Genomic DNA, 14421 nt, shown 5'->3' on the forward strand with positions numbered 1-14421 from the left:
GAGCAGATGGCCGCCGAAAAGTTCGAAAAGTTCTCGACTCAAGACTGCGCACCGTAAAGCGCAGCGTGGGTAGTCGATCTACCTCCTACGAGGTAGAGCGACTACCTACTGAAGGTCGCAGAAATCCACTAAATGCTGGCTGCGCAAGACCTGTTGTTGTGGCGAACCTTGGGGGAGGGGGGGGGGCGTAGCCTAATCGGGGGCGATGATGGGCTGAAAAAAAAAGGAAAAAATGTTATTCACTGACCTACTTAAGGGGGTCGTCTAAAATGCTACTCCACCCTTCAAGCCGAAACGCATTACTGCTTCACTGCAGAAATAGGCGGGGTGATGGTATTTACCCGTTCAGACTCACAAGAGGTCCTACTACCAGTAGAATATATTCGTATATACTATATAATTACTTTAAAAAATAAAAAATAAAAGGTTAAATGTTGATAAAAATTAAATGAACATTAAAAAAATATATTTTATTTCGATAGTTGCTTAAAAAAAAATCCCCAAAAAGCATTAAAAATCCTGCCTAGGCCCTCTCACTAGACGACCTCGTTAAATAAAGATACAAAGTAACATTTATATTAATTTTGCAAATGAGAGTTGATTAGTACACGGCCCACTTGATGTTCTTCTTTATGAGTGGTTCCAGAGCTCACATGGGATCCAATGTGTGGATGCCGTTAGATATATTAAGATTTAGAAATCCCAACTGCATAGTGCGATGGTTGCCTTAACCTTTAAACATCACTAGCTAACGGCAGAAAGAGACAGGATAATTGTATCAAGCTTGTAATGTACTCTATCTCTAAAAGGCACCTTCATTAAAAAATGCTGCTTAGCCTAGCTTGAGCATCACAAAGCCTCGTTCACTGCGCGAGGAATTTTACGGTATTACCACTAAAGTTGGATTAAAAATAAAATATTTTTACTTGAATTCTGTTACGGTTTCAAATTTCAATGATTTGTTATTTTTTGGCATACATTTAGTATTTCCTTTTAAGTTCTGGTTTAATTTTGTTTAGTGCTACACTTAAAAGAACTGTGAATAAAATATTAGTGATTAAATCATTAAAAGTTTGATACTTTTGCCGTACAAAAATCGACTTGTGCCGCGTTCGGTTTCGTGTGCGTCATACGGACGGCTCATTTTCCGCGAAAACGTTAGGTCGCCTGAAAACTGTCAATTTTATAGTAACAATTTAACAGTCAATAAATAAAATCATTGTTTTTTTTTATTTATTACAAAACATGAAATACCAATCCAAGCTAAACATAAACAGTTGCTGTAGCTTCTACGTGGGAATTGTAACAAAATTTACTCTATCTGAGAATGAATTAGATGCGATATTGTGTGATGTAAAGATTGTGGGGTAAGTAGCATGACGGCAAGCACTGCTGGCTGTGGGCGGGCGGAGTGCGCGATCGGTCGGCGTCGAGCCGCCTTCATCCAGTAATCCAGTAGCTACCAGACGCCGCACCGGTCGCACGTTCCAGCGTCACTGGCTCTTGCTACCCCCCGCGTACGGCTCGCCCCTAGCGCACCACCTTCGCGCCGGCACAACAAACTCTGCCCTTGCGATAAATGTGATTCTGAAAAAAAATATCATTCACCTCAGTGACCGTAAGTAACTTATTTAAATCACAAAATTACATATATTTTTGATTATTATTAAAAATTCCTAAGTCATGTTATGTTTTAAGTTAGTTTTAAGCTAGATACCAAAAACTGAACATTTTACGTAGATACAGGAAACTTTTACAATACTTAGGAAATTTACGAAAGACATCCAGAAAAATATTAAGATGCATACAAGATTCATTAACTACCTAAGATCAGGTGGGCTCGTGGAACAGTAAATTAAATTACACTAAAAAAATCTGTTTTAGTATAATAAAATGTTTTAACTTCAGAATCTTTTAGTTTTCGGTAGGCTGCGGCTTGGTTCTACCTCTGGCGTTGCTGAAGTCCGTGGGCGACGGTAACCACTCACCATCAGGTGGGCCGTATGCTCGTCTGCCTACAAGGGCAATAAAAAAAAAACTTAACATAATACTACTTAGCCGCGTAAGGGTTTTGATTAACAATTAAAAACCCTTATAGTCAAATACAAATCCCTTGCCATAATAATACCGTTTCAACAGTAAAGATTTTAAATGAAAAAACTTCAACAATTCCATCTTACTAAAGAAATTTCATTTGAACTGTTTTTCTATTGCGCTTTTATAGTATTTTCTTTGATCGTAGAAGCAAGTTTAAGTCAGGTGTTAGTTCTTGTTCGAAGTTCTAAGTTGGTTACAATAAATAACTTCAGAAAAACGTTTCGACGGTGCTTTCATTGAAAAGACATGTTTTTAACATTTTATTTAATAAATTATCAAATAATTATTATAATATTCATCATCTGATTCAGTTTTGGCTAGCAATATTCAAAATAGGAAAATAGGCCATACATATAACCTAAATGACATATCAAAATTGTAGACAACACGTTTTCGTTATTCATAGCCCTTCGCTGCTCATCCGGCCATCGATTGGCCGGCTATTTCTGTTATTTTTTTTCTGGTCAATTAAAAATATACAACACAAAAATAATTTTATATTAAACCAATTTTCAAGGACCTTAAAACACGATTTTCGTAATTATCGTATTCCCAGCACCTAATATAGAGACGTTTCTATCTGCAAAAATAAAGGTCTCATATCACCTTCATAGATTTGATACGTTACAATTACGTAAATTTTCGCCATTGAAAATGTTTAAATATTTGTCAACGTAAATGAGATATGCGTTCTACTACCATTTTAAGCACACGGGTCTTTTAATGGTGGTTCGGCACCGTCACACATGAAGTTCGTGAACATCAAACTTCAGAACAACACCCAACGCTGAGTACCTACTGTCTGCAAACCTGGTTTTAAGAAGATAAGCGGGACCAAAGCTGTACAAAAAGTATCAAAAATATCTTCCGAAACGCGATGTGGATGAATATATTGATTCCAGCTGTAGTATGAATGAAATTTACTCAAATGACGTGCAGCGCGATGATAAAAATTTGATCATGGAAAGTTCGGTACAAAATACAGAGAATCGAAGTCCCTCCGTAGAACCAAATTCCGTTCTATAAAAATAGGATTGTCGACAATCCAAACGGCCGTTTTATGTATGGAGTCAAATGGAAGTGCTGATATTTGATGTCTCAGTCCGGAATTGAGCGCAATGCTTTATACGCGAGGCCGAACGTGTATTTTCTAAAGCATAAGTCTTTCTCCAGGCGTAAAGTACGACTTTTCTGTTTGAAGACTCAACGTTTTAGAAGTCAACTTAGTTGCATCCTTCAAATGACTGTAGTACTGATCACTGCACGAAACATCGATCCCAATATGTTTTCGGGGAAACTTCTTGGAATTGCGGCGAATATGTTCGTAGCGTTACCCCGATATAACTAAAACCAGACAAGGTTTTGCAATCAGCATTGTACTGAGTTGGGACCGGATTTACGATAAAGGATGAGCATACTTTTAATTTACTTTTAACTACTGATACATTTATTTTTAAATATTTCTGAACCTTGTCTTTCACGACAATGTTTTAATCTATTCTATGTTTAAAAGTCCGTAGCAAAAGTTTACTCCAGCTAAAATGCTAGATACTTTAGAACACACATTTTCTTTTAGATTTAGTTAAATGAACCATGAGTTGATGGTCAGTAGTCAATCTCGCTTTATTAGATAAATCTTGCAATTAGATATAAAAGATACGACCAGAAAAAAATCCATTATATCCAATATAAAGGTGGTAAGGTAAAAATAGGTTGTAATCCCTATTATTTTTAGACCCTCCAAAAACATTCAATTCATCGAACCGTGCACAATACGATACGTGTTTCTGTACATTAGTTATGATGTTTCTGTTGTGACATAATACAACAACCTCCCAGCGGATTGAACTGTGACAATTATTCTTGTACGACACACATAAATATAACGCTTTTTTGTGAGTGAAGATTTTAAAATTTTCGTTTGATATATTGAAATTTTTGTCAAAAGACAATAGAAAAATGAACTTATAGTAAACTAACATAAAATGTATGTAGATATCAAGCAATGTCGTCTTTTTTTTGTTAAAAATAATCTAATTATTCGATTAACTCATTTCACACATCATCAATAGAACATAAACCATTGATTTGTCTATATGTTAATTCAGGTTCATCTACAAAACCACTGGATGGTTATTTTATGTAGTTTCCATAGAAGAGAGCGTAGTTATTAGATAGAGCTTAATTTGTGCTTTGTTTTTTGTAATTATAAATTTATATTGTCACGCTAGAAGTCACATACCAACCAAAATTAATAATTATAAATATCCTTCTGGCTGTAAGTTACGTTTTGAAACCCAAACGGCTGAACTGATTAAGATGAAAAGGTTTTTGAAATAGTATGAATTCGAGGATAATATAACCTACCTTTCATTCCACTACTGAGCACGAGTCTCCATCCATGCAACACAAAGTGTAGCCCCTAAGGCAAAGCTGCAAAAAGAAAACTAGCAATTTTGAAGTAATTTTAGTTCGGTGCATCGGTAAACGTCAAAGTTCAAAGCCAACAAAGATTATTTTACAGCTTTAAAATGTCACTTGTTAACGTTTAGTCTCAGGCTAAACTATAACTTCAGGTTCAAACACCTAGATAACAGAAATTAATTTGTTAGTAAAACGATTGTATGTATGGTTTTAATTAAAATTAATTGAAAATAGTTTACGTAGAACGTGTGGGTAGTGCCCTGGCTAACTAACTGTGGCGCGTCGGCGTCTAGTATACTGTAACAAACAAAATCCCAGGTGACTAAGAGTAATATCCGACTTTGAATTTGATGCTATTAACGATAAAGTATTTTTTTATGCTTTTCTAAGTTTGCATGCAAGCCCATGATCATCTTGGTATTAACTGACTTTCGAAAGCAAAACAGTGACCTATATTGTGACCACTTGGTATTGAAAACAATATAAAACTTCATACCAAGTTACATGTAAGCAGAGTATTTTTAACCGAATTATTTTTTCTCTTAAAAATACGGTCGAAGTCTCAGTTACTGCGAAAATATTTATCATTTAAAACACAGTGTGTAATTACTTTCGATGTACTTACTGATTTAATACTCATAATGTTCGATACATTTTGTGGTTAATATTTGAATAACAATAAGCTCCGACTTCCTTCTTTGTGGTGAAAATCCACATTATAAAGGTCTTGTAAGACATATATTAAAATAAAAAAAAAGTCTTCGCGGTAGATTGTATGTAGCTACAAAGTCATCTTGGCCTACACAACAATTCACACGAAACGCAATGTTGTTTCTTTATTCTATAAGTTTTTCGTAAGCGGTATCTAAGCTTTGTAATTTCATGGGAATGCCGGTAGCGAAGAAGAGATCGATGGAGAGTATCGACCTATATGTAATGAGTGAAGTTGCCCCAGGATTGACCCACGTCACAGTTACGTGACTACACTAGAGGTTTACCTTTTCGGTCACGAATGATTCCTTATTCCTGTGAGTTTTCTAGCTTTTTTTATTTATTGCTTAGATAGGTGGACGAGCTCAGGACCTATTTGGTGTTAAGTGGTTACTGGAGCCCATAGACATCTACAACGTAAATATCACTTTGAGATTCGAGTTCTAAGGTCTCAGTTTTTACAATACATATTTACAATTACAATTTATTTTTCAATTCGTGTTTCTCTTGTGTAAGAAATCCATACCTTTTTTACTATTGCAAATATCTTCCTAAACCTACAGCTGTTTGGATAGCAGTAATAATAACTCTTAGGGATTTCGCAGAATGTAGTTTGTATCTATCTATCAGCTCACAGATGTCCAGTGCAGGTCGGTCCACCCTGTGGGAGACCTACGGACGCTACGTTTTTCGGTATGATATTGCCACTCAAGAACGAGCAATGTGGTATGCCCACTGCCACTTCAATCTCGAAATCCTTTGGAAAATGTCAGTGGTCACGGTTCTTCTACGAATCTCCCCAATGCTAATTTCAACAATACTTCAATACTTTTTTCGGTCCAGATTCGTGAGAACATCCTGTAGTCCAGCGGTAAACAATTTCTGAGAAAGAACATTTCTTTGCCTCACTCACGCCACGCTGCAGAAAGATAGGTCCCGTAACTCCGTCGTGACTCCGGTTCGCACACTGATATAGTCATTTTTATACAAACACTCCAACACTCCGACATATCAATACTGCACAACCTCTAGAATCTTCATAAAGTCTTAAATATCGACTACTAAAACATTTTATAAAAAAAAAACTTTTGCAGTAATATATCCTTATAATAATCGAAAAAATTTGTAGTCTCATCAATCAAGTAAAATATATGCATTGCTAAGATATATTATACAATATAAGGATACCAATCTTATGATTTATTTGCTGAATCATATCGAAGGAAGCGACGTTGTTAAAGGCCTGATAGATATTTTTGTTACATATTTCTTTTATTCTGTCAATATGTCAGCAGGTCACGGAAAAAAGAACTCAGAATTTGTGTAACAATCCGAAATACGATTATTAGGAAAATTGAGGTCATCATGTGTATTATTTCCGCTGATTTATATCGTCCACGACTCTCCTCGCGTTGGCTTTCACCTTAAGCAACGTATATACATCACACGGCGAAATTTGATTTAATCCAGTGAACTCACAATATAACACGATTAATATTAAAATTTATATATGGTCTTCATTATTTATCAATCCCTGTCTAATCATCTATGAAAAAATTTGTAGAAATTCGATTAATAAGTTCCGCTGAAAAAGTAGATCTTCTCACATATTTTTACTACGATTTGAACAAGGAAAGTGGTTTGCTTTTATTGCTATTGAAAAAGAATCCTTGAAAGTGCTTTGAAGCGAATCCTTAGAGTGTACGTGGCTAACATACCTACTCCTCTCTGGTTAGCTCTATTGAAGAATTAATTGAATTTTAAATTGGATTTTAAAGCTTCATAAAAAGTTTTGATTACCTAAAGATACCGCCTCCAATAGGAGAATTGTTTAAAGGTAAGATAATAGAAAAGGACGAAAGAAATAAAAATAAGTTCAAAAAGATATAGGTACTTCTATGTGTTTTTCATTCTACATATATATAGTTTTTTTTTATTATTTCTAGTAGTGAACATCGAATAATATGTATTTATAGATAGTAATTAACACCGAAATTCGTAATTCAGAAAACACCCGAACAAATAAAATTCTCTAAATTTCTAAAAAGATTTTGTGGGCGATTATCTAACATCCGTGATCATTTTCTATAACTAAAGTTCAAGTCAATCTGACAAACCTAAAAATAGCGTTAGATTACGTCAATAAAGAAACCCGAGCTTCGATAAATAATAATTACTAGACTTGCGAAGTGAAAATCATATTCAAATTTGGACGAATAATATTCTTTGTCGACATAAAAGTTATAAAGCATCTATAACATTGGAACTCAAACATGAATCAAAAGATTTGACATTAAGCAGTAAAAATGCTACGGTTCAGGATTTAGTCAACAAAAACTTTGAAACAAATTAATTACTTGCTCCTCATGTGTTACAACGGTAATATTACAAAATAGACAGTAACGATACGTGTTTAGCTAAATATAGTATTTTCTTGAGTTTTCAAGAAGCGTAGGCCTATTTAATACTGTTATTCACACTTTTAGTAATCATTTAACACCTGAGATAATTTTATCGTGAGAATAAAGTACCAATTCTATGTGCAAAAAAAATTCATTCGTAATAATATTACAAATTATATTTTTTAGAAAATACAAGTCCATCTGCTACAATGAAAATGCTAATAATGAAACGAAATACAAGGATAAGCCGTAAAAGTAATTTAAATTAGAAAGAAGTAGTTTAAAGGCTTCCCTTTTTTCAGTACGTTCTAATTTCTCTCCATTCATTCATATGTTTAACCAACCAAGTAAATAGAGAATGTAAATACAACATACTGTGTTACTTTCTAAAGCTTAAAATTCCAATTTATGCTCCACATGCCATAAAAAGTACAGAATTTATGTTTGCTTAGTATGTTAACAATACAGACCAGTTCTTTTTGGTACTAGAAATTATTTCAATTTAACCTAAAAGGATTCAGGCTACCCTTATAACTTTTTCATTATAATTTTGGAATTTTATAATGGACTGCCAAGATTAAACAGTTATCAAAGTCACCGTGGCCTAAAGGATAAGAGGGCAGGTGATTTCGTATCGATGTTCTAGTGAGAGTTCTGGTTCTAGTGAGACCGCACGGGTGCAGTAATGCGTTTCGGTTTGAAGGGTGGAGCCATTACACTGTAAAAACTAAACTTAGAGGTCATATTTGAAGATGAGGGGCGGCATTGACATGCCATGGTCACGCCTATGAGCTCCAGTGACCACTTCAAACCAGATGGGCCGTGAGCTCGCTAAGATGGGTGGCAATAAAATAAATTACAACAGCTGCTTGAGACCAAGTTTGTATAGTTTTAAATCTACATCAAACATAACACAGCAAAACTAGTAGTCGTTTTATGAAAATAGTTACAGCATTCCCTAAAAATAAAAGTCATTACTTAAATTAATTTAGAGCATAAAAGAACCAGATTTTCCATTGATTTAATACCCCGCGCACCAACGAATCTCTGTTTTAATATTTTAAGCTGATCGCATTAGTCCCCAGAGATATTTAACAAATTGATTGGGATGGGATTACTCGATTCGTCTCTATAGTACATTTTGTTTAATCATTTTTTTATCTAATGGATTCAAGAGAAAATTTACTTGATTCCTTGGTACTGGATGCTACATACTTCGATAAAACAGTTATTTACTTAATAATTTTGTACATTTCTCCTCTGAATGAAATGTATTCAATGGGGAAAATGATTGATGAGTTGATACATAATAAGCTTTGAACAAGAATGAATACAACACTGAAGAGTTTTCTTTTGAAAACTTTCAAAACTAGAAATGAATGGCATTACAATTCTTGTCTATTGATTTTTTCTTTTCTTTTTCAAGTGAATTATATTACTACTTTGTATTAAAAATAGAAGCTTTGTCACTATTAGAAGCCTTCAACCAAATGTTTAAATTCAATTCAATCCTAAACAAAACATATGTTCAGTTTGTTTTTAACATATTGGTGTACATTAGATGCTCGCAAACATACACACGGTATTCATTCCAGCGTGTTATACTCTTCAAATAATAATTCGATTCAGCGAACACGAAATCGTCATTTGGGCATGAGATCTCTTTTCGATCATTATTAGGACCTTTTGCCCGATTATCGATAAAAATGTGAATCGATAAAGCAATTTATGACGATTATTAATTTTGAAATCTAACACTAAGACATTGGGTTTAAGGATTAAGGTTTATAAGGATTATAAAATTGGTATTGAGCGAAATCACGAAGTATACGGAACACTTTCTGAGAAGATTGAGCTGTGTGAGGCCTATTTTTTATTTTTGTATATTAAGGACACTTAGCATCTCGACTTCTGCGAGTGCACCATCTCGCAGAAGGAGGCGGCGGGGCGCGTGAGAGACGCACAGGCCCGCCGCCGTCGAGCGCGGGCCAGGGAGGCGGATCTCGCCCAAGCCCTGGCCCTCTAAGTGTTTAGGGTCTCCCTCACATGTCAGCTTGGGGACCGGCGAAGGGGGCCTAAGAAGACGACGTGCAAGCTGTTCTGCACGCGTTTTATGCAAGAGCATCCAGGTGATGGAAGGCCGGCTATCCTCAACATAGACCATTCTAACCGGCGCCATCTAGGCGGGCTTCGGATAGCCTGCCGACCGTGAGGGCTGGTGGTCGTGGCGCCAACGACCGCCAGTCCGGCGTCCCGAGGGGGAGGGTGATGGGAGATGTGCTCCGCACTAAATGCTTCACTTTCCCCCCTTTGCCTTTTCATGAGCTCTGCCTCATGCGCGGTGCAGTCGTGGGTTGTTGAGCGACAGGAGGTTTTAGTCGGTTTGACTCCGACATGCCCCGCCCTCCATCCCCAATGAGCGGAAGTCCGGCGGTTCCCTCCTGACAAAAAAAAAGGCACTTTGTATAGCATTAAAAAATTTATGTGATTAAAACATCTTTAATACCACTTTTTTTTTAACATTTAATGCCCCCGAACTAGGACTTCCATCCCCATGATATTTTTAGTATTCAAGGTAGCCACGAACTGCCTGTGGATACTCGGTACTAAGTGGTTTCTGGAACTCATAGATATAAGTGAATGACGTCACCCATATAAAGAAATTTCAGGTGCAATAATAGTTTGAGGAAAATGACAAAAGGTAGATCCCCACTTTTTTTTTTTTCCTACCTAAGCTGATAGCCCTAGGGGCTATGTCAGCGTAACCCTAACTTTAGATAGATCCCCACCCAGCACGTGTTTTTGGTTAATAGATGGAGATTCCGAATGTTGTTTTTGCTGTATAATAAAATTTTGTAAAAAATAGAGTATTCTTCTAATTTTAAATGAATAATCAAGATACAAAAATAAATAAATAATATGATTTAAAAAAACATCATATTTTCTACTATAAAATAATACTTAAATTAGCTTAATAAATTTTAAAATAATACTGTTAATAGTCACAATCCTTTCATCCAAATTCTAGTTTTGTAAATTTTGGTGCTTATTACTGATTGGAAGCTTATCTTGGAAATATTATTGGCGAGATTCAGGCATCTGTCGAATATCTTGTGTTCTGTGATAGCTATCTGCTACACATTTGTATTATGGTTGTGTATATTTCATTTTCTTGAATTTAGGTTTTTTAACTATGAAGTTGCCGTTGTACAATCTGGTCATTTGAAACGTAATTTGTGTAAGACTGGTAATAAATTTTAATTCCAACTGTATTTTATTTAAATAATTTGGAATATTCATTTCGAATTCATTCAATTGATTATTGATTAATATTTCATTTTACTACGACTACATTTGAATGTTTTTCATCCACCTGGACTCGATATATAAATACGAGTTCTATTGCACTAGCAATGCTGTACAAACGACTCACTACATTAAAGACGGGTGCTTTTAGGTACCTCAAGCACCAGTCACCGTCCTCGCCGAACCCGTCACTCGCGACGAAGGGCTCCACAAGTAAATTAACCCATAGACACAGCCCACTAAGTTTCTCGCCGGATCTTCTCAGTGCGGCGTGTTTCCGATCCGGTGGTAGATTCTGCGAAGCACCGCTCTTGCTAGGGCCATTCTTAACAACACTTCCGGTTTGAACCCCGTGATTTCACCTACACGTTGGGTGAAGCTAAAATAGCCTCTCAAGGCTATCAGCATAGATAAAAATAATAATTAATGACATGTACGGAGTAAACACTACAGAATATAACGCACGACTAGTTATTGATTTGAAAGTTTCCGATATGGAAATTGATCTAAAAAATTAACACCGTGGCTGACGGAAAACGTACGGTGGAAGCTGACGATGCTCACTCAATCCACCGCTGAGTTAGCAGCAGCTTTCAATGTTAGTGTCGACACAATATTGGTTTATTTGCGTTAAATTGGCAATATAATATAAACGTGATAAGTGGATGCCGTACGAGCTGAACGATCGCCAGCGCGATAAAAGCATTGAGGTGCTTTGCTTAACGGATACAGAAAGGTATGGAAAGGATTTTCAACCGCATTTTCACTTGGGATGAATAGTGGGTTCTTTTTTATAAAAGCTAGCGCGGTTAGACCTAGGCAATGTCTCAAATTAAAACTTACCCCTTAAAAAGTTAGTCATTATTACTGTTTGGTAGTCTATAATTTATCACAGCTTCTTACGAAATAGCACTAGCATTTCTGCGGATGTGTACAGTGAGAGACTGAACATAACGATAGAGAAGCTCGCGAATCTCTGGCCAGCTTTGGTTAGTCGATACACGATAACGCTCGCATTTATACAGCAAAACAGACGGTCTCTGAGCTACAAGACCTAGGGTTGAAACCTTTGCATCATCCACGGTACTCACTAGATTTTGCGCCGACAGGCTTCTACTTACTTCTGTTTGAACAATGGACTTATGCTTATTGGACTTATGTTTGTTCGGCTTGGATAAGTTTAGACAACTTCTTGGCAAGGAAAAAATGAAATACTCGAAAATGCCTTTGAAGAGTTTGTTGACTCCTGAACACCTGACTTCTTCAAGAAGGGAATTGAATATTACCAATACGCTGGCAGAGATGCATCAATACCATTGAGTGCATTGATAGAAATATTATAAAAAATAATTAAAAATAAAATTAACTCTCTTTATATTATACGGTAATTTCTTAGGTAAACTAATATTATGTCAAATTACTTTGCAATTTAGTTTTAGATTTAGTTTTATAAGAATGTGTTGAACAAACAAAATGGTTTTATTATGGAAAACTCAAGCCTTTGCCAAAGCCAAGAGGCGTAACCCAGCGAAGTTCATCAAACATTAGTTCGTTACGACTAAACAACTTTGTAGTCTTATTGAAGCGCTGAGGACCTATTTATCTTTAAATTGAATCTTGAGATTCACTTTCAAAATACTCGCTTTACCCCCTCACTTAGACCAGACAAAGTAAATTAATTATATATTCACAGTAAATTTAATTATTTACTAGTACTTGTGTTTGCAAACGATTTCGGTTGCGTGGGCTTGTATAGTTCAACGTCTAGTTCAATAAAGTCTCTAAAGTCTCTCTCTAGTAGATTTTATTTTATTATGGCACTCGAGTTACTTGATATAGTATCCACGAAATTTGAATTTGATATTCTTAGTAGTCTATACGATAAATTATGGAAATTTTAAATCCACCCAATGAAGGAGAAAAATGCAAAAGCGAAAAGTTTTCCAAGTCGAAAGCTAACTACCAGCTCTTGAATTTTAAATATTAATTTAATGAAATTAATCCTAACAACAATGATTTCTTATTTTATAAACCTTCACAAGTATTATCCAATATTAACAGCAGTCACGTCTCGTTTTGCTATCACCATCATATTATTATGGGCACTTGAATATTATTATTATTATTATTTTTTATTGCTTAGATGTGTGGATGAGCTCACAGCCGACCTGGTGTTAAGTGGTTACTGGAGCCCATAGACATCTACAACGTAAATGCGCCACACACCTTGAGATATATGTAGTTCTAAGGTCTCAGTATAGTCACAATGGCTGCCCCACCCTTCAAACCGAAACGCATTACTGCTTCACGGCAGAAATAGGCGGGGCGGTGGTACCTACCCGTGCGGATTCACAAGAGGTCCTACCACCAGTAAATATAAATATTACAGTATCTGTATATGATATTCACTTTTTATACTACAAACATAAAAGTATATTATAATTCTATATCCACACTTTCACTATGCACGCGGACAGGAAGTTAAAATAAAATTTTCATCATTCTCATGGTGACTATTCCATCTTATCCTTGAATGCAAGTAGTACTTATATTTATTCATTATATACTATATAATACATGTATTTATTTTATTTACCATTAATATTAAATATAAAAGTGCATTTATTCGTTTATGTATTTCTTACGGTATGTTAACATATGTAGGACCGTACTGTGATTAACATGTTTTATAGGCAATTTCTATAACTATATATTCAGATACTATTACGTTATATATCACGCGTGCCCGATGGAAGAAATTTCGCAAAATAATTCAACTATGCTCTTAATTCTTCCTTATTTATTTTCTAGGTATAATGTGCTTTCTGTGCTTAAGATATGAATATAGATAGCTGACTCTTTTCAAAAATAAATTAAATTTTCTTAAATTAAATTAAACGTAGCTGTCATAAAATATAAAACATTAGATTTTGTTCGATCAGCCAATACAGAATATGAAAAATAGAAGTAACATATGTGAACCTAATTCCAAAAATAGTATTAAAATTCGATTTAAATGCATAGAGTACTGTAGATAATTTATTTCGTACTCGTCTACAGCCGGTGTGATTGTATCTTCTGTGTTTTGCTTTCTATGGGACTTTGACTGTCTGCAGCTTTTCGATATCGAGTCGAGGGAACCCGCTCCTCCCCACGACCTCTCACAGCTGGAGTCCCGCAAGGCTCTGTCCTTTCACCCCTCCTATTTAGCTTATTCGTTAACGATATTCCCCGGTCGCCGCCGACCCATTTAGCTTTATTCGCCGACGACACGACTGTTTACTATTCCAGTAGAAACAAGTCCCTAATCGCGAAGAAGCTTCAGAGCGCAGCCCTAGCCCTAGGACAGTGGTTCCGAAAATGGCGCATAGACATCAACCCAGCGAAAAGTACTGCGGTGCTATTTCAGAGGGGAAGCTCCACACGGATTTCCTCCCGTATTAGGAGGAGGAATCTCACACCCCCGATTACTCTCTTTAGT

General features: G+C 35.8%; 1 protein-coding gene across 1 annotated transcript in view; it reads left to right on the forward strand.

Moving 5' to 3' along the window:
* The first annotated feature begins 1211 nt into the window (after positions 1–1211).
* LOC105842491 (uncharacterized) overlaps positions 1212–14421 on the forward strand; it is a 75571-nt gene continuing 62361 nt past the window's right edge. The window contains exon 1 of the mRNA XM_038019325.2: positions 1212–1618. The gene's annotated coding sequence lies outside the window, so the exon portion shown is untranslated. The remainder of the gene's footprint in view (positions 1619–14421) is intronic.

Source organism: Bombyx mori, chromosome 23 (genome assembly GCF_030269925.1).
Source record: "Bombyx mori chromosome 23, ASM3026992v2".
Lineage (NCBI taxonomy): Eukaryota > Metazoa > Arthropoda > Insecta > Lepidoptera > Bombycidae > Bombyx > Bombyx mori.